Raw genomic sequence first — 23,312 nt, 5'->3', positions numbered from 1 at the left:
CCTACCTCACTAAACCAACGGTGTACATAGCACCTGCCTAGAAGCACTGCACCACCCTGCTTCTGCCAATTATGAAATGCATGCGCTCTGAAAATTTTCTATGCAGCTTAATGCTTGCTATTACCTCAAAGTGTTTAGCTAACACAAACTAGATATGCAATTAATATAACTATCAAGTCTAAATGAAAGTAAAAATTTTCTTAACAGTGAGAACTTAAATGACGAGTTGCATGCAGCCTATGTTTTGTACTGTTCACCTCTGTAAATTTGAAGGTGTTAGGGCTAATCCAATTATGTGGAACGGTGTTTCTAGGGATGTCTTTCTTAATGCGGTAAGTCTTGGACAAGACATCAGCACGTGTTCTGTTGTTTCATCTCCCACTCAGTAAGAACAAAGCGGGGCCAGACGAGCTCTGTGTAGATAGATATCTGGAGGTCGCATACGACAGCGGGCTGTAGTCGCGGCAACTTCAAGACTTCTTGTATGACGTAACGTGCATTTACGGTGTGTCAAGAGGTGAATAAAATCTTGACAACTTCTTACAGAGCTCACGGAACCAGACCAGAAAGCGTTCTAATATTCTTTCCCACACAAGCGTCTACGGGCCACAACGCATGGTTCACGTATGATGGCATGTATGCCTAATAAGCGTTCCTGCATATCTAACAAATGCCAGTGAAGTTCACTTTTTCTGATTGCACACAAGTGCGCATATTTGCGCAAATTCCTTTTTTTAGCCTCGACTATTATTTGTGAATAATGTGCTTCCGGAACCACAAATAATCGCGCCTACCGAGAAAAAAAATAACTTCCGTGAACCGAATCCACCGCGTAAAACGAAAGACATTTAATCAGAGAACAGCCATTTTTTTGCCCCGCTGTCGTCATCGAGGCCATTGTCCTTTTCGCAGCCTACATCATTCTTGGCCGTGCGATGATTATGGCTCGGTTTTCCACGTAAAAGATTGAAAAATGAGAGCACCTCTCCTTATCGGACTCCGTAATGGGGCAATAAAAAAATTCTCCCTTCCACGCTGCTGGTCATTTCGCGTCATATCTCTCTCTCTGTATATATATATATATATATATATATATATATATATATATATATATATATATATATATATATATATATATATGTGTGTGTGTGTGTGTGTGTGTGTGTGTGTGTGTGTGTGTGTGTGTGTGTGTATGTGTGTGTGTGTGTGTGTGTGTGTCTGTGTGTGTGTGTGTGTGTGTGTGTGTGCAGTTTAAAACAATAATTCCGGCGAAAGAAGGCCATCAGTGTCACCGTGTATATATATTGCTGTTCTTATTTCCGGCCTCAGAAGGCGTAAAATATAGGAAAAGAAAGGACAGCAAATATTCGGGCTGCTAAAGCACCAGAGGTGCGTATCATTAATTCTGATCGTTTTAATGGTGACTACCAAGCTGCACAAGACCAGCGAGCGCCGCTCGTAAAGCGCGGCTGCTGTGCCGCGTGTCGTGAGCGCGAACGCAATTAATACGGTAATCGATAGAAACACCGTGCAGTCCCTGGCATCGGAACATGCAATACCGCGCCACGCGCACTCCTTTTGCTGCACTACGCTTACGCACCGAGGGAGCCCGTTTGCGAGAATACTGAGTCGAATATCTTGCATTCAGGGAAGAACATCATCGTCATCATCATGCTCTGTACAATTATTATTATCAGTACTAGTATTATCCCTTCCAATGAGAATGTGACATATTTCCGTAACAAGCAGAGGATTATTCTTCGCGGTGATTTGAATGCACCTGGAATCGATTCGAACACACTTACATAAAGAACAAGTGCAGCGTATTGTTAAATTTTTTTGCCTTTATTTGCCTTGAACAGCATAATTTTATTCCCAGCTCCTGCGGTAACGTCTTACATACCACTTAAGGTAGCATTTATTATGTCAGCAGTAAAATCGAGAACTTCTAATGGCGCAAAGATAGCCCCTAGAATGGCTGATACTTGTGCATGTTGGTTCATGATCCAAACTGCTGAATAGCGCAAAATGCACAGGGACCAAAGGAAGAGACGACGACACACAGAGCGCGTCTGTGTGCCGTCGTCTCTTCCTTTAGTCCTTGCGCTGTTTGCGCAATTCAACACTTTGGATATTAGCCCCTAGATTTGCTTTCAAGCGAAGTGATTGCGCTGGCTTATACCTTGACCTCTCCACCATTTTGTAGCGTTAGCTACACTGGCCTAGCCGAGCCAATTTCGCGTAACTCCTCAAGAGCCGTGCTGCGCATTTGCGGGGGATCAGTGATGTCACACAGCTGGCGCATCAGAGCCGACATCCCACGCACTCCGCCGCTGCGGTGCGCGACTCGCTGCCGCCGGTCTGCGCTTTCCCGAGGAGTGACGTTGTAGACAAGGTAGACGTACTGGCGTCGGCGCGCACGCAGCTATTCGCCTTCGCTGTGCAGTCGCCGTGTGACACTGCGCTGGAGCCGCTTGATAGCGCCTCTGACTGGCGTTTGCCAGTGTGGTATAGCCATGGAGAAGGAGAGCGCAAATACTGCTCAACGGCGCAGAACAGCGGAGAAGCTTAACTCATCGGATCCCGAAGTAATTGCCTGGCAAAATAAATATACATGTGCCACATATTATGTATGCCATGTGTGTGTTATTGGAGCAGCAGTAAGCATGATGATCAAGCTAATTCTAGACAATCAGGAAAGCTAAGAACAATCAGCTGAACCTTTGCTAACGCTACGTTATCCTGGCATAGCCGAGCTAAGCCACTGCAACATTTTTTACTTATTTATTTATTTATTTATTTATTTATTTATTTATTTATTTATTTATTTATTTATTTTACTCTCAGGGTACGGAGTGCAATTGAGAAGGGAACGGCAGCGTACAACAACAACAAAAAAAGGTTCACAGAGCACGTTTCATACGAGTAAACAAATTATTGAGGCACAAAGGTGCTAACTACTTACAGCAACATAGCAAAGCAAATGGCGCATATTATTTTATTTTTATTAGGCGGTGAAGGCAACAAGCAAAATAAATCAGTTATCGAACAAAACATAAATGGGGTAAACATTGTTTTAAGGATTATGAACAGGGATGGAGGCATTCATTGCAAGTTCTTGGGAAAGGTTGCTGTGCTTCCATGGGGGACCGTTTGTCGCTGAAGAGAATTGAACAGTGCTCGTTGGATTACTCGGGAACCACGTGTCGGCTGGTTGTGATAAACGAGCTTGCGCAACAGACAAGTCTGCTTTCGGCGGCTGGGAAGAGGCCTTCTTGTGGTGATACTGGGTGAGCCAGCCAAAAAGAAGCGAGCTGCACGCTCCTGAACGGATTCCGGCATGTGTGATTATGTCACCTGTCTCAAAGAGATGAACCGAATTTCATTTGTGGATGGACGTGTGTGGTATACAGCATAGGCCGGCACTCATGAGTCCACTCACTCAGACTCGTATCGAGTCTTCAGTCTGAGTCTGAGTGAGTCCGGGTGAGTAATATTTTGGTGGGGGAGAGTCTTAGTGAGTCCGGCTGAGGAAAATTTGGGTGAGTCAGAGTGCGAGTGATTCCGGTTGAGGAAAATATTCGTGAGTCTGAGTCCGATTGAGCCCTCAGAGCAAAATATATGCCTTATGTGAGTCTGAGTGAGCTCCAATTTTCTTGCCGACCTATGATATACAGTAATAACTTTCGTGACGATTGATCATTGGTTACCGGCAAAACCAATTTTGAAGACCAAGTCAATCAGTTTACGAAGCTTATCCTGAGCAGTATGCGCCGTTTCATTCCCCATTACACACCTAGTCACCGCAAATATCTACATCAATGCTCATCTGAGCTTATAAGTGCTCTGAAGCAGAAAGGTCGCGCACACAGGAAATCTAAAAGTTATCCTCTTAGTCATTTCAGGGTAAAACTTTGTTTCGTTTTTAGCATTATTTGCCAACGCCAATTTAAGAAGGATCGCGTCTCATCTGTTTATTCTTAGAAAAAAACTGCCTCTGACCGTCTGGTTGAGTTTTGGAAGCAATTATGCAAACGGTCTAGCAAAAGGGGAGAGTCCTTTAGACTACCGTACTCAGGTGGGGTAGGAGACCAAGCCGTCGCTAACTGGCTTGCCACGCATTTCTCATTTGTTTGTATAGTCAGGTTCCAGCACTTGTATCAGTCAACGCCCTAAGTATGGTACTACTAAATCTTGTACTGCTTTGCTAGATGAAGAGCTGCTCTGCGAATGCATTAAACGCTTGAAGCTGTCCTTATTTTGTGGCCCAAATTCACCCATTCTAAAAGCTTATGGCAGTATATTAGTTTCAGTACTGATTACTATATTCAATAACTGTACCGCTAAATACTTCCACGTTCTATAGCATGTCGAAAACTACTTGCGTTTTTCCTGCATTTAAGTCTGGCTGTTGAAGCAATGCCTTGAATTATCGCCCGATTTGTCTTCTCTATGCTACAAAGATCTTTGAGCTGCCTTTTCACAAGTATCACAACATGGTGTCTTTTGGTTGAGGGGGGGTGGGGGATTCGACATGGGGACCGGGCAGGTAAGTGTGGTCGATTGTAATTTTGTGTTCTGTATCCCTTGGGGCACGGGCCCGGTGTGCCACCCTTGGCTACGCCACTGCGTCAAGGGTGACTGCTATTCTTTTTAATTTTTTTACTGTAATTTATTTCGTCCTTCGGAATGTTTCTTTCTTTTTATATGCTGACGACATCAAGATACGTTAAATGTGCTTACAACACTTAACGAAATTCATTCCATTAACGACTGTCGCATGGTGCAGTCAGATTTATTGTGCTTTTAAGAATGTTGCAAGAGCAATAAGCTATCCTTGAATACTGCTCAGACCAGTCACGAGTTTCACTCGCCAGCAGTGGCGTACCAACTCGTGGAAGGGGGGGGGGTGGCGTCGCTCACTGTGTCCGCTATATATATATATATATATATATATATATATATATATATATATAAGTATAAAAGTATATGCGCCTTCATAAAAACAACTGTTTATTTTGTCTACGTTTCGACGGGAGCCCCGTCTTCTTCAGGACATAACAATATTTACAGCGTGTGTGTGTCCTCTTATAGCATGTTGAGAGTGGAAGGGAAAGGACAGAAAGGAAGGGAAATAACGGAGAAAAAAGGGGGGGGGGGGAACCACGACAACAACAACAACAACAATAACAGCAATACACACTCACAAAAAAAAAGAGCAAAGAAAAGTACGGAGGGTCAGTAAGAAGGGTTTTGCTTGTCGCGGACATTGTGTTCGTTTAGGCAGCGACAACAATAGAGCCTCTGCGCACCCATCTTCCCCCAAACGGGCAATGTAATGACCCCGCGCATCTAGTATGGCCCCTTCCGGTGTGGGGCCATGGGTGGCGTTTTTGACGTCCTTCTTCGTCGTTTACCGCGTTAAAGTAATTGGTGGGGTGGACAGTGAGGGCTTTCAGCGTATGTTTTTCCGTGTCGGCCTGGATGTAAGACCCGAAGTGGCCGGTAGTGTAGTCGCGTCGTCAATATTTATTAAGCGCATCGGCTCTTTTTGCAAGAGGAAAAGATGTAGAAAAAGGTAAGGGTTGTAAAGGAAAAAGACCGACTAAAAGCTTGTTCGTGTAATGACAGTTTAAGTGCAGTGCTGTACGATGTACACAACACTGTACGACGTCCGGGACCACTTATCTGTGCATGCCGGCTGTGCTTGAAGTGGCAGATGAATCCTGGTTAGTGAGATGCTAAGCTCAAGGCTGCACCGAGGAGCGCTATCATTCAAAACATTGTTATGCTCGTATTGGGCGGCAAGGGGCCGGGGACTGATTGGAGATTGGCGTTTGCGCTTTTTAATGATCGTAATGCGGAGAGGGTTCCCGGGTGTTCATTGATTCCACTTTTTATCGTGTCGAATTTGTATATAAAGTATGATTCACGTTGCTCCCTTTCTCTGGTTGTTCGAAAATTGTTTTCCAAGAGTGTAACCTTGATACCCTCGAAACTGTGATCTTTCAATGCGACATGTTTAGAAAGTGGAAGGCCAGGCAGGGAACGTGCATGTGACCGATGGTTGTTGAACCTAATTCTAAAAGGCGTGTCTGTCTGGCTACGTATTGCATGTTACATACCCCACATTCCAAAAGGTATATGACGTTGTTTGAGTCGCAGTCAAGTGCACCACTTATTTTGTGCTTAAAATTTGAGTGTGTGCTTTCCGCCACGGTTGTTGTCTGCATGTGCTTGCATACTTTGCATCTTCCTTTTCCGCAAGGGCGACACCCGATTTGGGGCTTTGTGCCTATCTTTGAATTTATTAAATGATCCCTGATACTTCTTGGTCGCCTGTATACCACACCCGGAGGGGAAGTGAAAATTTTGGATAGTCGCTTGCTCTGTTCCAATATGTTAAAGTGTTTTTTTAAGATCTTATTAATGTTGGGTGGGTTGTTTGTGAAAGTTAATACAAGATTTTTCTTGCGCTGCTGATCGGTATCTTTTTGTTGGTGTAGTAAAGTCTGGCGGTCCAGATTTGCCGCTTTTTTGATCGCGTCATCAATGATAGCTGGTGGGTATTCTTGATGGAGGAGTACCTCGCGCATACGTGCGGTGTTTTTTTTGGAAATCCTCAGAGCGAGAGCAGATTCTTTTGAATCTGTGTGCTTGGGAATAGGGAATACTGGTCTTGCAGTGGCGCGGGTGGCAGCTTTTGAAGTGCAGGTACCGTTGCCTGTCCGTAGGCTTTCTGTATACACTAGTGACCAACGCGCCATCCTCTATTCGAATGTGTACATCCAGGAAGCTTATTTCAGTGTTAGAGTAGGAGTACGTAAAAGAGATGCTGGGGTGTGCTTGGTTAAAGGCATGTATGAATTTGAGGAGTTCGTTTTCTGAATCAGTCCAAATCATGAATATGTCGTCTAGGTACCGTTTATAGAATGAAGGTCTGATATCACAGCCTGAAAGGAAATTGGACTCTATGTGATGCATGAATATGTTAGCGTAGTTTGGGGCCATTCTTGTACCCATTGCCGTGCCGCTGATTTGAAGGTAGTACTGGTTGTTAAATTCGAAGCTGTTCAGTTCGAGGACAAGTCGGGTTAAAATTGCAATTACCTTTTTGCTTGGATATGCGTCAGGGTTGTGGTTGCCGTATGATTCTACAAGTGCCCTGATACCATCGTCATGTGGTATATTCGTGTAGAGTGAACTAACATCCAACGTTACCAGGAATGCGCCGTCTGGAAATCTTACGTCCGATATTTCCCGTAGAAAATGGTTTGTGTCGCGCAAGAAAGACTCATGTGTGGGTGGTATGTTTTTGATTAAAGAGTCAATATAGCTAGATATGGGTTCAGTTAATGTTCCCGTTCCTGATATAATTGGTCGACCAGGGTTTCCCTCTTTGTGAATTTTGGGGAGCATGTAAAAACGACCTGGTGCCGAATGTGCCGTAACAAGTGCTTTTTGAAGCTGTGGATCGATCTCGTCCTCACGTCTAAGCTCCTGAAGAGCTGTCAGAATTATTTCTTTATGTTCGGTTGTAGGGTCCGAATCGAGATGTTTATAGAATTTTTTGTCATTTAGTTGTCGCTTGCCTTCCTCAATGTAATCCGATGTATTAAGAATAACAATCGCGCCACCTTTGTCTGCTGGTTTAATGACGAGATCTTCGCGGTTGCTCAACGCGAGAAGCGCTTCTCTTTCTTTCTTTGAAATATTATTCATACTTGGTTTGTACGCCTTGTACGCATGTATGACATCTTTCTGAACCGCATCTATATAGAGATCCAAATGTCGATCCCTGTTGGCGTCTGGGGTCCATTGTCGGCCAATGTTACCGCGGAAAAGTGGATTATCTTTTTGGGGTTTATCAAAGAAATATTCCTCCAATCGTAAATTTCGTGCGAAGTCGTCTAAATCTTTTAGAAGCGTGAATTCATCGTACTTTCCATTGCTAGGGCAGAACGTAAGTCCACGTGATAGTACAGTCAATTCGTCTTTGCTAAGTTCTTTTTCTGAAAGGTTGATGACATTTGCTTCTTGGGGTGTGCCGGTAGGTCTTTCTGAATGTGGGGCGGTCTGGTATTTTTGTTGCAGGCTACAGCGGGTATTACTTGTTCTGGAACGTTATCTCGCGCACAAATTTCTTTGTTTTAAGCTTTTCTATTCTCCCGTTTTCTTCTGCTCGAATAAGTCGAGTTCTTTGGCCTCCAATTCCGAAAGAGGCAGGTTAGTTCTTGCATGCCGCTCCTCGTCCATAAGTGTCATTAGAGTCTTTTCACAGTGTTTAATGGTGACCTTAGTTAGCTCCAGTGTGGCGTGATCAAGAATTTTGTTCCACTCTCTCATTTCTGCTTTAGAAAAATTATGCATCGAAGGTGATGCTGATAAGCGCAGCCCCTTCGGTGCCGTACCTGCGAGTACATATGCCTTGAGGGTACGCACATGAAGTTCGTGCCGAATCCGTTTGTCGACGAGCTTTCTAAGTTTAAGAAAATTTGGGCCTGTTTTATGGCTTATTTCACCTGATGGGGATGGTATTTGCTCGTTCGCACAGCCAGCATGTCACTTTGCACAGACGTGGCGTGCTGAGCCGCTAGGTACCCGGAGGTCGTACCTGGTTTTGGGTGCAGCTTCATTCGGCCGTGCCTTCCGCGACGTGGTGGCCTGTGGATGACTGCTGCCAGTGGATGCAGGCTGCTGGTTGGTGCTGCTGCTCGATGCCGGATGGTGCTGGCTGCTGGCTGCCGGTGGTTGTGGCCCAGCTGGTCGTGCTCGTTGGCCCGGGTTCCCGCTTGTCGCCTTTTCCGGGCTGTGTCTCCTGGCCGGCGTCGACAGGCGTGGTACACGCGTAGCCGGTCGCGCACCCCGTGAAGGTGGTCCCGACCGGATCGGCTGGCTCGTGGAGCTAGCGGTTGTTGTCTCAGGGGCCACTATGTTTGCGTTGTTCCCCTCGCCGCTTCGACAAGCGTCACCAGGATGGTCACGTTGAAGTGCCTGTGCGTAGGATGGTGTCCCCCCATGCCCGCACGCCTCCGGCTGCGGTGCGTGGTCCTGCCAGTCGGTGATGTATGGCCTCCGTAGATCAAGGAGCAGATTGTAAAAGTTCCACGCGAGGAGAGACACTCCAGCAAAGTTCGGATGTAGCCCATCAGCAGCGAGCACGGCCCATGGAGGGAACCTGTCGATTGCATGGTCCACATAGAACACACCCTCTCTCGCATGGCACAAATCCAAAAGTCGAGAGTTGAATTCTCGAGCCTCGCGGTTGAACCTCGTCACCGCCCGCCAGTTGCGTCGGAGAAGCCGTTCATTGGGGCCTCGTGGGAGCACCAAGGTGGCAAATACCATCGTGATGTCCGGTCTGTCGGATCGAATGCGCTCGAGTAGTGCCGCGTACCGGTCGAGTGCAGTTCGGGCATCTGTACCGGCAATGTCATTGGTCCCGACGTGAAGGATCAAGTTCGAGACACCTTTAGGCACAAAGTCCCTTTAGGCATAAACCCCAAAAAGATAATCCACTTTTCCGCGGTAACATTGGCCGACAATGGACCCCAGACGCCAACAGGGATCGACATTTGGATCTCTATATAGATGCGGTTCAGAAAGATGTCATACATGCGTACAAGGCGTACAAACCAAGTATGAATAATATTTCAAAGAAAGAAAGAGAAGCGCTTCTCGCGTTGAGCAACCGCGAAGATCTCGTCATTAAACCAGCAGACAAAGGTGGCGCGATTGTTATTCTTAATACATCGGATTACATTGAGGAAGGCAAGCGACAACTAAATGACAAAAAATTCTATAAACATCTCGATTCGGACCCTACAACCGAACATAAAGAAATAATTCTGACAGCTCTTCAGGAGCTTAGACGTGAGGACGAGATCGATCCACAGCTTCAAAAAGCACTTGTTACGGCACATTCGGCACCAGGTCGTTTTTACATGCTCCCCAAAATTCACAAAGAGGGAAACCCTGGTCGACCAATTATATCAGGAAGGGGAACATTAACTGAACCCATATCTAGCTATATTGACTCTTTAATCAAAAACATACCACCCACACATGAGTCTTTCTTGCGCGACACAAACCATTTTCTACGGGAAATATCGGACGTAAGATTTCCAGACGGCGCATTCCTGGTAACGTTGGATGTTAGTTCACTCTACACGAATATACCACATGACGATGGTATCAGGGCACTTGTAGAATCATATGGCAACCACAACCCTGACGCATATCCAAGCAAAAAGGTAATTGCAATTTTAACCCGACTTGTCCTCGAACTGAACAGCTTCGAATTTAACAACCAGTACTACCTTCAAATCAGCGGCACGGCAATGGGTACAAGAATGGCCCCAAACTACGCTAACATATTCATGCATCACATAGAGTCCAATTTCCTTTCAGGCTGTGATATCAGACCTTCATTCTATAAACGGTACCTAGACGACATATTCATGATTGGACTGATTCAGAAAACGAACTCCTCAAATTCATACATGCCTTTAACCAAGCACACCCCAGCATCTCTTTTACGTACTCCTACTCTAACACTGAAATAAGCTTCCTGGATGTACACATTCGAATAGAGGATGGCGCGTTGGTCACTAGTGTATACAGAAAGCCTACGGACAGGCAACGGTACCTGCACTTCAAAAGCTGCCACCCGCGCCACTGCAAGACCAGTATTCCCTATTCCCAAGCACACAGATTCAAAAGAATCTGCTCTCGCTCTGAGGATTTCCAAAAAAACACCGCACGTATGCGCGAGGTACTCCTCCATCAAGAATACCCACCAGCTATCATTGATGACGCGATCAAAAAAGCGGCAAATCTGGACCGCCAGACTTTACTACACCAACAAAAAGATACCGATCAGGAGCGCAAGAAAAATCTTGTATTAACTTTCACAAACAACCCACCCAACATTAATAAGATCTTAAAAAAACACTTTAACATATTGGAACAGAGCAAGCGACTATCCAAATTTTCACTTCCCCTCCGGGTGTGGTATACAGGCGACCAAGAAGTATCAGGGATCATTTAATAAATTCAAAGATAGGCACAAAGCCCCAAATCGGGTGTCGCCCTTGCAGAAAAGGAAGATGCAAAGTATGCAAGCACATGCAGACAACACCGTGGCGGAAAGCACACACTCAAATTGTAAGCACAAAATAAGTGGTGCACTTGACTGCGACTCAAACAACGTAATATACCTTTTGGAATGTGGGGTATGTAACATGCAATACGTAGGCCAGACAGACACGCCTTTTAGAATTAGGTTCAACAACCATCGGTCACATGCACGTTCCCTGCCTGGCCTTCCACTTTCTAAACATGTCGCATTGAAAGATCACAGTTTCGAGGGTATCAAGGTTACACTCTTGGAAAACAATTTTCGAACAACCAGAGAAAGGGAGCAACGTGAATCATACATTATATACAAATTCGACACGATAAAAAGTGGAATCAATGAACACCCGGGAACCCTCTCCGCATTACGATCATTAAAAAGCGCAAACGCCAATCTCTAATCAGTCCCCGGCCCCTTGCCGCCCAATACGAGCATAACAATGTTTTGAATGATAGCGCTCCTCGGTGCAGCCTTGAGCTTAGCATCTCACTAACCAGGATTCATCTGCACTTCAAGCACAGCCGGCATGCACAGATAAGTGGTCCCGGACGTCGTACAGTGTTGTGTACATCGTACAGCACTGCACTTAAACTGTCATTACACGAACAAGCTTTTAGTCGGTCTTTTTCCTTTACAACCCTTACCTTTTTCTACGTCTTTTCCTCTTGCAAAAGAGCGATGCGCTTAATAATATTGACGACGCGACTACACTACCGGCCACTTCGGGTCTTACAATCCAGGCCGACACGGAAAAACTACGCTGAAAGCCCTCACTGTCCACCCCACCAATTACTTTAACGCGGTAAACGACGAAGAAGGACGTCAAAAAACGCCACCCGTGGCCCCACACAAACCCTGTGCCCTCAGTCCCCAGCGGCTGCGAAGCAATTGACCAGGCGGCGGTCATGACCTGCGACGCAGCAGAGGTGCCACTAAGAATAATCTGCGGTCCGGACGGCCGTCATTGGAAATCTGAAGAATTGGCTACATATAACGCTAGAACTTTATCTAGTGAGGCAGTCTAGCTGTACTATTCGAGGAATTAGAGGGTGTTAAATGGGATGTAATAGGGCTCAGTGAGGTTAGGAGGCCACAGGAGGCTTATACAGTGCTTGAAGAACGGACACGTCCTATGCTATCGTGGCTTAGCTGACAGAAGAGAACTAGGAGGGGGGTCCTTATTAAAAATATAGCTGGCAATATAGAGGAATACTATAGCCTTAATGAGAGGGTTATGTATCGTGATTAAGTTTAATAGAGGTACAGGATGAAGGTGATACAGGCCTATGCGCCTACATCCAGCCATGATGATCAACTGGTTCAACGCTTCTACGAAGACGTAGAATCAGCAATGAGTAAGGTAAAGACACATATACTGTACTGATGGGCGACTTTAATGCAAAAGTAGGGAAGAAGCAGGCTGGAGATCATGCAGTTGGGGAATATGGCATCGGCTCTAGAAATGCCAGAGGGGAGTTACTAGTAGAGTTCGCAGAACGCAATAATTTACGGATCTTGAACACCTTCTACAGAAAACGGACTACGTAAGTGGACATGGAGGAGTCCTAATGGCGAACTAAAAATGAATAGACTTCATAATGTGCGACCACCCGGGCATTATACAGGATGTAGAAGTAGTTAACAAGATCCGATGCAGTGACCATAGAATGGTAGATCTAGAATTCAACTAGACGTGAGGAAGGAACGGCAGAAACTGATACGCAAGAAGCCGATTAATGAACTAGCTCTGAGAGGGAAAGTGAGGAATTCAGAGTTTCACTTCAGAATAGGTACGCGGCTTTACCGAGGAAACCGACCTTAGCATTGACGCAATGAATGATAATCTGACTAGTATCATAAGGAGTGTGCAGTGGAAGTCGGGGGTACAGTCGTTAGACAGGGACAGGGTAAGCTATCCCAAGAGACGAAAAACCTCATTAAGAAACGTCAAGCTATGAAGCCTCAAATGCAACAGACAAAATAGAGCTGGCGGAGCTTTCGAAGTTGATCAATAGGCGTAAAGTAGCCGACATAAGAAAGTATAATATGGAGAAGAATTGAGCATGCTCTAAAGAACGGAAGAAGCCTCAAAGCTACGAAGACAAAACTGTGCATAGGCAAAATCAGATGTATGCGTTAAGGGACAAGGATGGCAAGGTCACAACCAATATGGATAGAATATGAGATAGCGGAAGAGTTCTACAGAGATCTGTACAGCAGCCGAGACAGTCAGGATGATAACGTAAGAAGCAGTAATATCGCAGAGGAATCTGACATCCCACCAGTATTAACAGGAGAAGAAAGAAAGCCTAAGGGAATGCAAAGAGGCAAAGCCGCTGGTGAGGATCAGGTAACATCAGACCTGTTGAAAGACGGTGATAGATTATGTTAAGAAACGGCACCTGTCTCAGGAGTGTCCCTCGCAGGGAGGCTACCAGACTCTTGGAGAATGCCAACATCATCTTGATCCAGAAGAAGGGGACGTCCAAGGACCTGAAAAATTACAACAGGCCATCAGCTTACTGTCCGTTGTCTACCAGCTATTCACAAAAGTAATTGCTAACAGATTAATACGACATTAGAGTTTAATCAACCAAGGGACCAGGCAGGATTTCGTACAGGCTTCTCAACAATAGACCATATTCATACTATCAATCAGGTGATAGAGAATGCGCGGAATACAACCAACCCTATACTAGCCTTCATAGATTACGAGAAGGCATTTGATCGGTGGAGACATCAGCAGTCATGCAAGCACTGCGGAATCAGGGCATCGACGAAGCCTATATAAACATAATGGAAGAAATCTACAGCGCATCCACAGCCACTATAGTCCTCATAAAGAAAGCGACAGAATCCCAATAAAGAAGGGCGTACGAAGGGAGACACGATCTCTCCAATGCTATTCACCGCGTGTTCAGGAGGTTTTCAGGGCCCTAGATTGGGAAGAACTAGGGATAAGAGTTAATGGAGGTATCTCAGTAACCTGCGCTCGCTGATGACATTGCATTGATGAGTAACGCGGGAGACGAATACAGCTCATGATTACTGAACTGGATCAGAAGTAGAAGAGTAGGTCTGAAAATTAAATATGCATAAAACTAAAGTAATGTGGAACAATCTTGGCAGAGAACAGCGCTTCGCGATAGGTGGCGAGACGCTGGAAGTTGTAAAGGAGTACTCTACTTAGGACAGCTAGTAACCGCGGAGCCGAACCATGAGAGTGAAATAACTAGAAGAATAAGGATGGGATGGGGCTCATTCGGCAAGCATTATCAAATCATGAATGGTAGTCTACCACTATCTCTCAAGAGGAAGGTATATAACAGCTGCATCTTACCGGTACTTACCTACGGAGCAGAAACCTGGAGACTTACAAAGAGTTTCAACTAAAATTGAGGACGACGCAGCGAGCGATGGAAAGGAAAATGATAGGTGTAACCTTAAGAGACAGGAAGAGAGCAGAGTGGGTCAGGGAACAAACGGGGTTAAGGATATCATAGTTGAAATTAAGAAGAAGAAATGATATGGGCCGGCCACGTAGCACGTCGCAGGATAACCGGTGGTCATTAAGGGTAACTGACTGGATTCCAAGAGAGGGCAAACGCGTGAGGGGAAGACAGAAAATTAGGTGGGTAGATGAGATTAAGAAGTTTGCAGGTATAACGTGGCAACAGAAAGCACAGGACCGGTTGATTGGCGGAACATGGGAGAGGCCTTTGCCCTGCAGTGGGCGTAGACAGGCTGATGATGATGATGATGATGAAACCGGTAAGCACACCAAGACGGACAATTAAAACGAAACACAGGGCGCTATTTTAATATTTATTGCCACACAAACAAGCCATATATGCAGTTTCTTCGCTCATCACGTGGTAACAGGGCATGCTTGAGAACGAGGCTATCAATTTTTTCTTATGCTTTTTGTTTCGCTGAAGATTACATCCCATAACGTGCGCACGGAAACAGCGCAACGGTGCGACAAACAATTGATACCATTGCAGGAGAATATTTGACCGAGCTCATAAGTGCGCTGGCCAATGGTAAAATAGTGTGAAAAAGGGTGACATGATAGGAACATGAGTTCTAACAAAAAGCGGGCCCCACAAACGAATAGAAGTGAAGAAACAAGGTACGCGGCTGAAAAAAGGAGATCGTCAAAAAGTATTAAAAAGGGGCGTTAAAGGTTAAGACGTAAAAAGTATGAAGGAAACAGACAAGCAGAAGGCAAGGAAATTAACCAGAAAAACTTCCGGTTGGCTACCATACACTCGGGGGTTGGGGAAAGGGAATAGAAAGGCCTGCGCGCAAAACGCAGCACAGCCATAGCGAAGCTGGAAGAGCGGCATTTCTAGAGCCCGCTATAAACTCTCTTGTGGCTACTAATACAAGTACACAAGCAACGTAGCAACTATGCCGCAGACTTGTAATTTTTGTGAAGTTGGGAAGCACCCACCACGACATTATTCGTCATTCTGTGGAGAAGCGAGGTACCCTCTGTAAGGCATTATGTGCGCTTTCTTGATGCGACGGTTGATGACGATGAAGAATTATGGCTGACCCCTTTGGAATGGGTTGGGAGCTTTAAACGACCCACTAGTTACGTAATTCGCATTGTGTGGGCACCCGGTCGTTATTTAACTCTCCCACCACGCTTTTCAATATATATGTTAACATAAGAAAGAGAAAGAGAGAGCGAGGGAATTAACTTTGTTCCGACCCTAAGGAAATGGATCATGGGAGCCTTATGGGCCTCCTTGGCAACCAATAGAAGTGCACTTGCCAGGAACCCACTACGCTATAAATTACCATAATTTTGTGAAGTAGGGAAGCAGCCACTATGCAATTTTTCGTCAATCTGCGCAGAACGTGGTACCCGCTAAATACCTGTAATGTATTATGTGCACTTTGAAAAATTATGGCAGAGCCCTTTGTAATGTGTTGGAGGCATTCGACAACCCCCTCGTTGAGCAAATGGCATTGTGTTACGCCAGGTTACAGAATTCGCGTTCTGTGACGCCTGGGTGTTGTTTTACTCTTCTACCACACTACAATATATATGATAATCTGATTCCTTCCCGACATGAAGCCTGTATAGGGTCTTTTTGCAAAGCAATTTCAAACGTCGGCATGGCTCTGAGGTAGAATAGTGGGCTCCTACGCAGAGGGCCCAGGTTCGAACCTCGTTCTGTCCTGGAATTTCTTCCTTATTTTTTTCTTACTTCAAGCGATGCGTGATAACGGACACCGGCGGCGGTGGCGGCGGCGGCGGACAACTACGGCCCCAAAAACGGCCCTTGTTGTGATCTCATAACTGCTTTCGCTGTAAAACGTGTAGCACTAGTACATCGTCAAGAATCAAAGCCCACTCTCGGTCAATAGAAGCTAAAAACAAATGACCTCAAACTGGCGCGACACAACAGCCGATGCAGATACCCTGACGCTGGATATAGTATTGATCGTCGTAAGAAACAAAGGTCGAGCACAAATAAAAGTCTAACAAAATAATAAGAACATCAACTTGAATGCTTGTACTTCTCTGCAAAGCTAGTGCTCCATTATTTTTGATGCAACACCGAAAAATGGGAAACAGTTCCGCATGTGGAATCGAATAGAACAGATCTTCATCGTCTACACAGAAGGCGGAACCACTGGGCGACGTTCATTGAATTCTTCATAGCGAAAGGATCTTCTACATCAGGGGCGCTAAGATGCTAAGATGTAAATAACGGCTAACATTTTTCTGCCAACACTCTCGTTCGCTCACTGCACATCCTAAGGGAATTAGTGCCTCTACATCTAAAGGGCATTAGTGTCTCTAGATATGGCGTGCGCCTGCGCGATAAGGCTTGGCCGCGTGTCTTGCGCCCCGGCCACGGATTGTGTTATCACACTTACACTGCTTAAATAGCGCCGGCATTGTAGCTGGCGCGGGCATTTCTTGTTGTAACATTGTCGCGGGCAGTTCGCCCGCCGTTTGAGTTGCTGGCATAATAACTATAATAAAGCCTCAGTTTTCGCTCGCCGTTGTTGGGCTGCTCTTCCGTAAGAAACGACATAGACTGGCGACGAAGATGGGATCTACCAGCATGGAACAAGCTCCGGCCTGGTAGCAACTGGAACCCGCTGGCGGATTACGCAGCTGTGAAGCAGCCTCTGGGGACGACATGGCTAAGGCGACCGCCCAAGCCGACAGGGTCAAGGCGAAGGCAACCGCATGTTTTTAGCTGGGGCAAGTAGAGCCATTTGATACCTCGACAGGCGATTGGATTAGCTATGAGGAGCGTGTGCACGCTTATCTCCGAGCCAACGATGTCCCCGATGAACGGAAGGTAGACGCGTTCATCAGCATAGTAGTCCGCAAACTCATTCGCTTCTCAAGTCGCTTACCGCCCCAACGCAGCCGTCCCCACATTCTTTAGAAAGCTTGTGCCAGGTACTCCGTAAACATTTGTCCCCTCAAGGGTCAGTCATAGCCGAGCGAGCGAAATTTCCTCGTCGAATGCAGAAGGAACATGAAACAATACCGCAGTACGTGGCAGAGTTACGGACGCTGGCCCAAACGCGCGAGTTCGGTGTGTTTCTCGACGAGTCACTCAGAGACATATTTGTGTGCGGTTTACTGCGAGTCGACATCCAAAGACACTTATTTTCGAAGGACAAGCAACTCGCGTTTCAACGATCTGTTGATCGTGCCTTGGAAGCTGCGCTCGTTAACGCTACAGCTACTCACTCGAAGCCCGGTGGCGAGTTCGAAGTTCACCAGTTGCCGACCAAGAAAACCACGAAATGCTCCCACTGTTCTGCAAACCATAAGGCCAGTACATGCCCGCACATTACTGTAGGTCACCATCTTCGAGAAAAATTTTACAGCTGCAGTGCAAAAGTTGTAATTATGATTTTGGCTTGTAGGGCTGATGTAAATTTAATTTTAGAATGATGAAACTGCTGAAAATGTAAAAAACAAAATTTATAAAAATCAAAGTGCCAAAATATGCATGTTGCGCCAACAGTCATAATTACAAAATGGTTGGTTCGATTGAAACGCAACTTGGCAGGTACGTAGTGAGGACGCTATCCTGTCCATTTAAATTCCACGATCAACCCATCTCTAAACTAAGGCGCGTTATCGTAAAAATACTGAAAAGTTTATATTTGACAGCTTTGTTTTACACATATTGGTCATGGTACAAAAGTTACTCCTCGTTTTCAATGATTCTGCTTGAATGCACAACTCAACCTATAAAAAAATAGTACGCAAAATTGTATGAAAAAATGTTTATCAGAAGGGACGTTATCACTGTTTGCGTAAGTGGAGGATGAAAAAAATGATGTGTTGGCAAAAACGGTTTTAAAGATTTCAATTCAATGTCCATATAATAAAGAAACACTCAATATGTCTGAAATTTTCTAGGTTCATAGCTGGGGACCTATTCTGAAGCGGCGCATTCTCCTTTCGAGCGAGCTGAAGTACATATATTTTTTCTAGCTCGTTTTGAGTCTCCAGCTGACTCTCATCTAAGTGCGCCACAGCAGCTCCACGCTTGGTATATTCATTCCATAACTTGTGTTGATGTTTCATTTTCGTCCTATACTTTGGCATATTTCATGGAATACTATAGGTTATTCCATGAAAGGCCTGAACTAAGTGCAAGAGCTCGACGTGGTGTACGAAAAAGCGCTGACAGCCGAGCGAAAAATGCGCGCAACTTAAACAAGAGAGTGCCGAAGCCGTGTAGTGAAAATTTTCAAATAAATCGTAAACATCACGCCCGACAAGCTTTAGAATGTACTTAGACAACTTAGTATTACGCGATATGTATAAGGAAAAACATTTATGACGGCATGGCAGGTGTTGTGGAATCAGAAACCTTCAGTTTCGGTTTCGAATGCGTCTAAGAGGGCTTGGAAAAATGATTTATAACTTTCGAACGGCTCAAGATAACTACATATTTGTTTTTGCTAAACATTCTTGAATAGACAAGGAGCCTGAAAATGTCGAATCCAAAAAACATCATTTTTTAATGCGCTTTTGAAGGTGGTGACCTACCTTAATGCCACCTGTTTTCTCTGTAACAAGAAAGGGCACATTCAGAAAGCCTGCCGGCGTATGAAGCACCAGAATAAGGGGAAGCAAACAGCCCCGAACGCTCGAGTTTGGCAGCCGTTGGAACCGCCCCTGCGAAGTGTGGTGGGCAAAGAGGTAGAAACAGGAGAGCCCATTATGCTTAGCGTAATTGTAGAAGGGAGTCCTTTGCAAATGGAGCTCGACACGGGGGCCGCTGTATCAGTAATATACCTGGGTCAATGCCGTTCACTTTTTCCGCCAGCGCCGCTAAGAAGGGCTAGCCTGAGGCTCAGAACCTGTACTGGGGAACCTATTAAACCATTCGGAATTAAATAGTCCACTTCGCGCCGAAATCACATTCACACAGAAGAAGAAACACAAGACAGGACGGGCGCTCACTTACAACTGTTTATTCCTTGAGGAAACAGGCTAATATACACCCACTTCTCATCAACACATGCTAACATGCTCGCTTACCTAATCATGCTATCGGACGCATTCTCTCTAGATACCGTACTTCAGAGTCATACAGGATGAGTGACGTCTCGCTAACACAATTGATACCCGTTTCTTTATGTGATATGCCTCCAAAATTTCCCGCGCTACCTTGCTTTTACTTTTTCCCAGGATCCTAATCTGCGTGAAGCATGGTGTGCATCCACATGAAGCGACATGCGCGCTTAAATGCGCGCCGTCCTTATTCTTTACCGTGAGAGCGTGTTCCCTCGCTCGATCATTGACGCAGCGCCTCTTTGGCCAACATAGCTCTTCCCGCACGATAGGGGTATCTCGTAAACCACTCCGGTGGCGCACTTCGTGAACGGCCGCGCATGCTTCTTTCTGCAGCCTTTCGGCTGTTGAGCATGACTTCCATTGATGCGAGGGCACAACTTCGCCAGTTTGTTTGGGGCGCCGAACACCAGCGGTACACCATGCCGACTCGCCACCTTTTTTAGGTTGTGTGTAACGTTATGAATATAAGGCACCACCTCCGGCCGTTCTTTTTCCTTTCGTGCTTCTGTTGGGCCTTTCTTTACCTTCTGCAGAAGGCATTCCGCAACCGCATACAAAATCGAGCTAGGGAACCCGGCGACCTTCAAACGGTCTAATTGTGCACTAAAACTAGGCTTCATGAGATGCAGACACGACTTCCGAAGTGCGGACCCCAGGGAAAGCATTGCAATGCCCCTCTTCACGGTTTTTGAGTGGGCCGAACCAAAGGGTAAAAGTTCCTTCTTCGCACGGGGGGAAAAACACCAGCAAACATGACTGTCACAAAGGGTTAGTTTCAAGTCTAAAAACTGCATGACCCCATCGTCAGGCAGCTCATGCGTAAAGGACAAACCTTGTCCGTTCTGCCGAAAAGTCTCTAAAACCTTATCCACCATTACTTGGTTCGTCAAATCTTCCCGTTTTTTTAGTAAAATCAGAAAATCGTCTACGTATCTAAAAACTTTAAAAACCATTTCATTGCTAAAAATTTCCTCCAGTGTTTTGTCAATCTGTGAAAGAAAAATGTTGCACAGCAAAGGAGCAACACATGACCCAATGCAAATTCCTTGACGCTGCAGATAAATTTTACCCTCATATGACACAAAAGTGGAGTCAAGATAGGCTTCCAGCAGTGATAAAAACCTATCCGCAAGCATGCCTACTGAACCTTGAAAGTCAACAATTCCGTGCTCATCAATACAGGTCATCACTGCCTTAAAAAGAGCATCATGTGGCACTGAATAAAATAAATCCTCAATGTCTACTGAGAATGCAAAACCAATATTATGGTTATCGTGCAGGCACTCAATCAAATCTTCAGACTTCTTGACCATGAAGGGATCACTAACTCTAAGCAGGTTAAGCTTTTTTGTCAGAAAGCGGCTGACGTTTCTTTGCCACGAATCTTTTTCACTTACAATCGCCCTAAACGGAATGCTCGGTTTGTGCGTCTTTGCTGTAAAGAAAATATCTAGCGCCTCCCTTTTACTCTTAACTATTTCTTTTGCCAAATTATCAAGCGCATATCTTTTACATAGCTTTAACATCTCCCCTTTTGCTCTATCCACATTTCGCTGTACAGTCACAAAGTTTTTCATAACAGCTTGTCCAGCCTTGTCCCCATAAAGTTCACATGGAAGCACAACAAAACCACCGTCCTTATCCGCTTGCACAAGCTTCGGACCACTGTCCTTGAAAAATTTCACGACACCGGAAACCTGGCGGTCCGTGGGGTTCCCTCCGCTCCGTGGTGTTTGTCTATGCAGGCAGTCCATCCCTTCGAGCAGGCACCTCTCCTGTGCTTCTTGGCTTGCTCTTTTTGCCACCCCTCTGTTCATGGCAATCATTTCGTGCGCAGCAACGCAGGGCTCAAGGCCAAACTTTGCACCTTTTTCCAGTATTTGCGTAACATTATCAGGCAAAGCGGCACCCCCAAGAACAACCACGTTCTTCTTTCCTTCAGTCCCACTGTCTGTCCTTATTCTGGTCGACAATTGCTTGAGAATACACATCCAGTTTCCTTCAATTAACCGAGCCGCCAGCTGCCTCATAGCACGTAAATTCCTCAAGGCGAGCCACTCGAGAAACTCGCTATAACACACCACCCTGAGCCAGTCACTGAAAAGGCGCACTTGACGCCACAACTCCGAACGCTCAATATTGGAAAATCGTTTAACGTGAGACCAGGAAGGCCGAACTGGACCAAACATGACACTTACTTCTTCGGGAACGAGTCCTTTCTTGACACAAAATCCAATGTACCGGGCGCGGCATGTTGCGCGAACGATGTTGGCAATCAACACGTTTGGATGACGAAAGGCAGCAGGAACACAAAAGGAAGAAGAGCCCGCTGTAGAAGAAATATACTCTAGTAGAACTCGCTGTCGGGCTAGTTGGTACATGTCTGAATTAAATAGTCAACTTCGCGCCGAAATCACATTCACACAGAAGAAGAAACACAAGACAGGACGGGCGCTCACTTACAACTGTTTATTCCTTGAGGAAACAGGCTGATATACACCCACTTCTCATCAACACATGCGCAACATGCTCGCTTACCTAATCATGCTATCGGACGCATTCTCTCTAGATACCGTACTTCAGAGTCATACAGGCTGAGTGACGTCTCGCTAACACAATTGATACCCCGTTTCTTTATGTGATATGCCTCCAAAATTTCCCGCGCTACCTTGCTTTTACTTTTTCCCAGGATCCTAATCTGCGTGAAGCATGGTGTGCATCCACATGAAGCGACATGCGCGCTTAAATGCGCACCGTCCTTATTCTTTACCGTGAGAGCGTGTTCCCTCGTTCGATCATTAACGCAGCGCCCCTGTGGCCAACATAGCTCTTCCCGCACGATAGGGGTATCTCGTAAACCACTCCGGTGGCGCACTTCGTGAACGGCCGCGCATGCTTCTTTTTGCAGCCTTTCGGCTGTTGAGCATGACTTCCATTGATGCGAGGGCTCAACTTCGCCAGTTTGTTTGGGGCGGCGAACACCAGCGGTGCACCATGCCGACTCGCCACCTTTTTTAGGTTGTGTGTAACCTTATGTATATAAGGCACCACCTCCGGCCGTTCTTTTTCCTTTCGTGCTTCTGTTGGGCCTTTTTTACCTTCTGCAGAAGGCATTCCGCAACCGCATACACAATCGAGCTAGGGAACCCGGCACAGTGTAAGGCCATGTTGTACAGTTATGCACAGTGTAAGGCCATGTTGCTGCCCCACTTTTGCTTTAAATTGCTGGCGTGGTCACGCAAGCGATCGCTCGTACATCGGCCAGTTTGGCCGATGTACGAACGAACCTTATTCACGAAGCCGCACTTGCAGGACGCCAACCGCTTGGCATGCCTCTGGCAGGATACGTCAGGGCTTTAACTGCTCCCGTTTACAGGCTGGCACTGGCCTGCAAGCTGACACCTGAGCGCCCAATCTGACTGACCTCTGCGCGCCCAGCAGCCTTCGCTGACACCTGTGCGCCATGCGCAGTGACACACTTACACCTGCGCACTGACACTACACTGACACCTCCGCGAAATGCGCCCTACGCTGCTGCTCTGGGTGTTGTGCGATACCGGCGTGCGCTTGCCTCCTCCATGAATAATGGAACTG

Source organism: Rhipicephalus sanguineus, chromosome 2 (genome assembly GCF_013339695.2).
Source record: "Rhipicephalus sanguineus isolate Rsan-2018 chromosome 2, BIME_Rsan_1.4, whole genome shotgun sequence".
Lineage (NCBI taxonomy): Eukaryota > Metazoa > Arthropoda > Arachnida > Ixodida > Ixodidae > Rhipicephalus > Rhipicephalus sanguineus.
Note: the sequence above shows the minus strand (reverse complement) of the source record.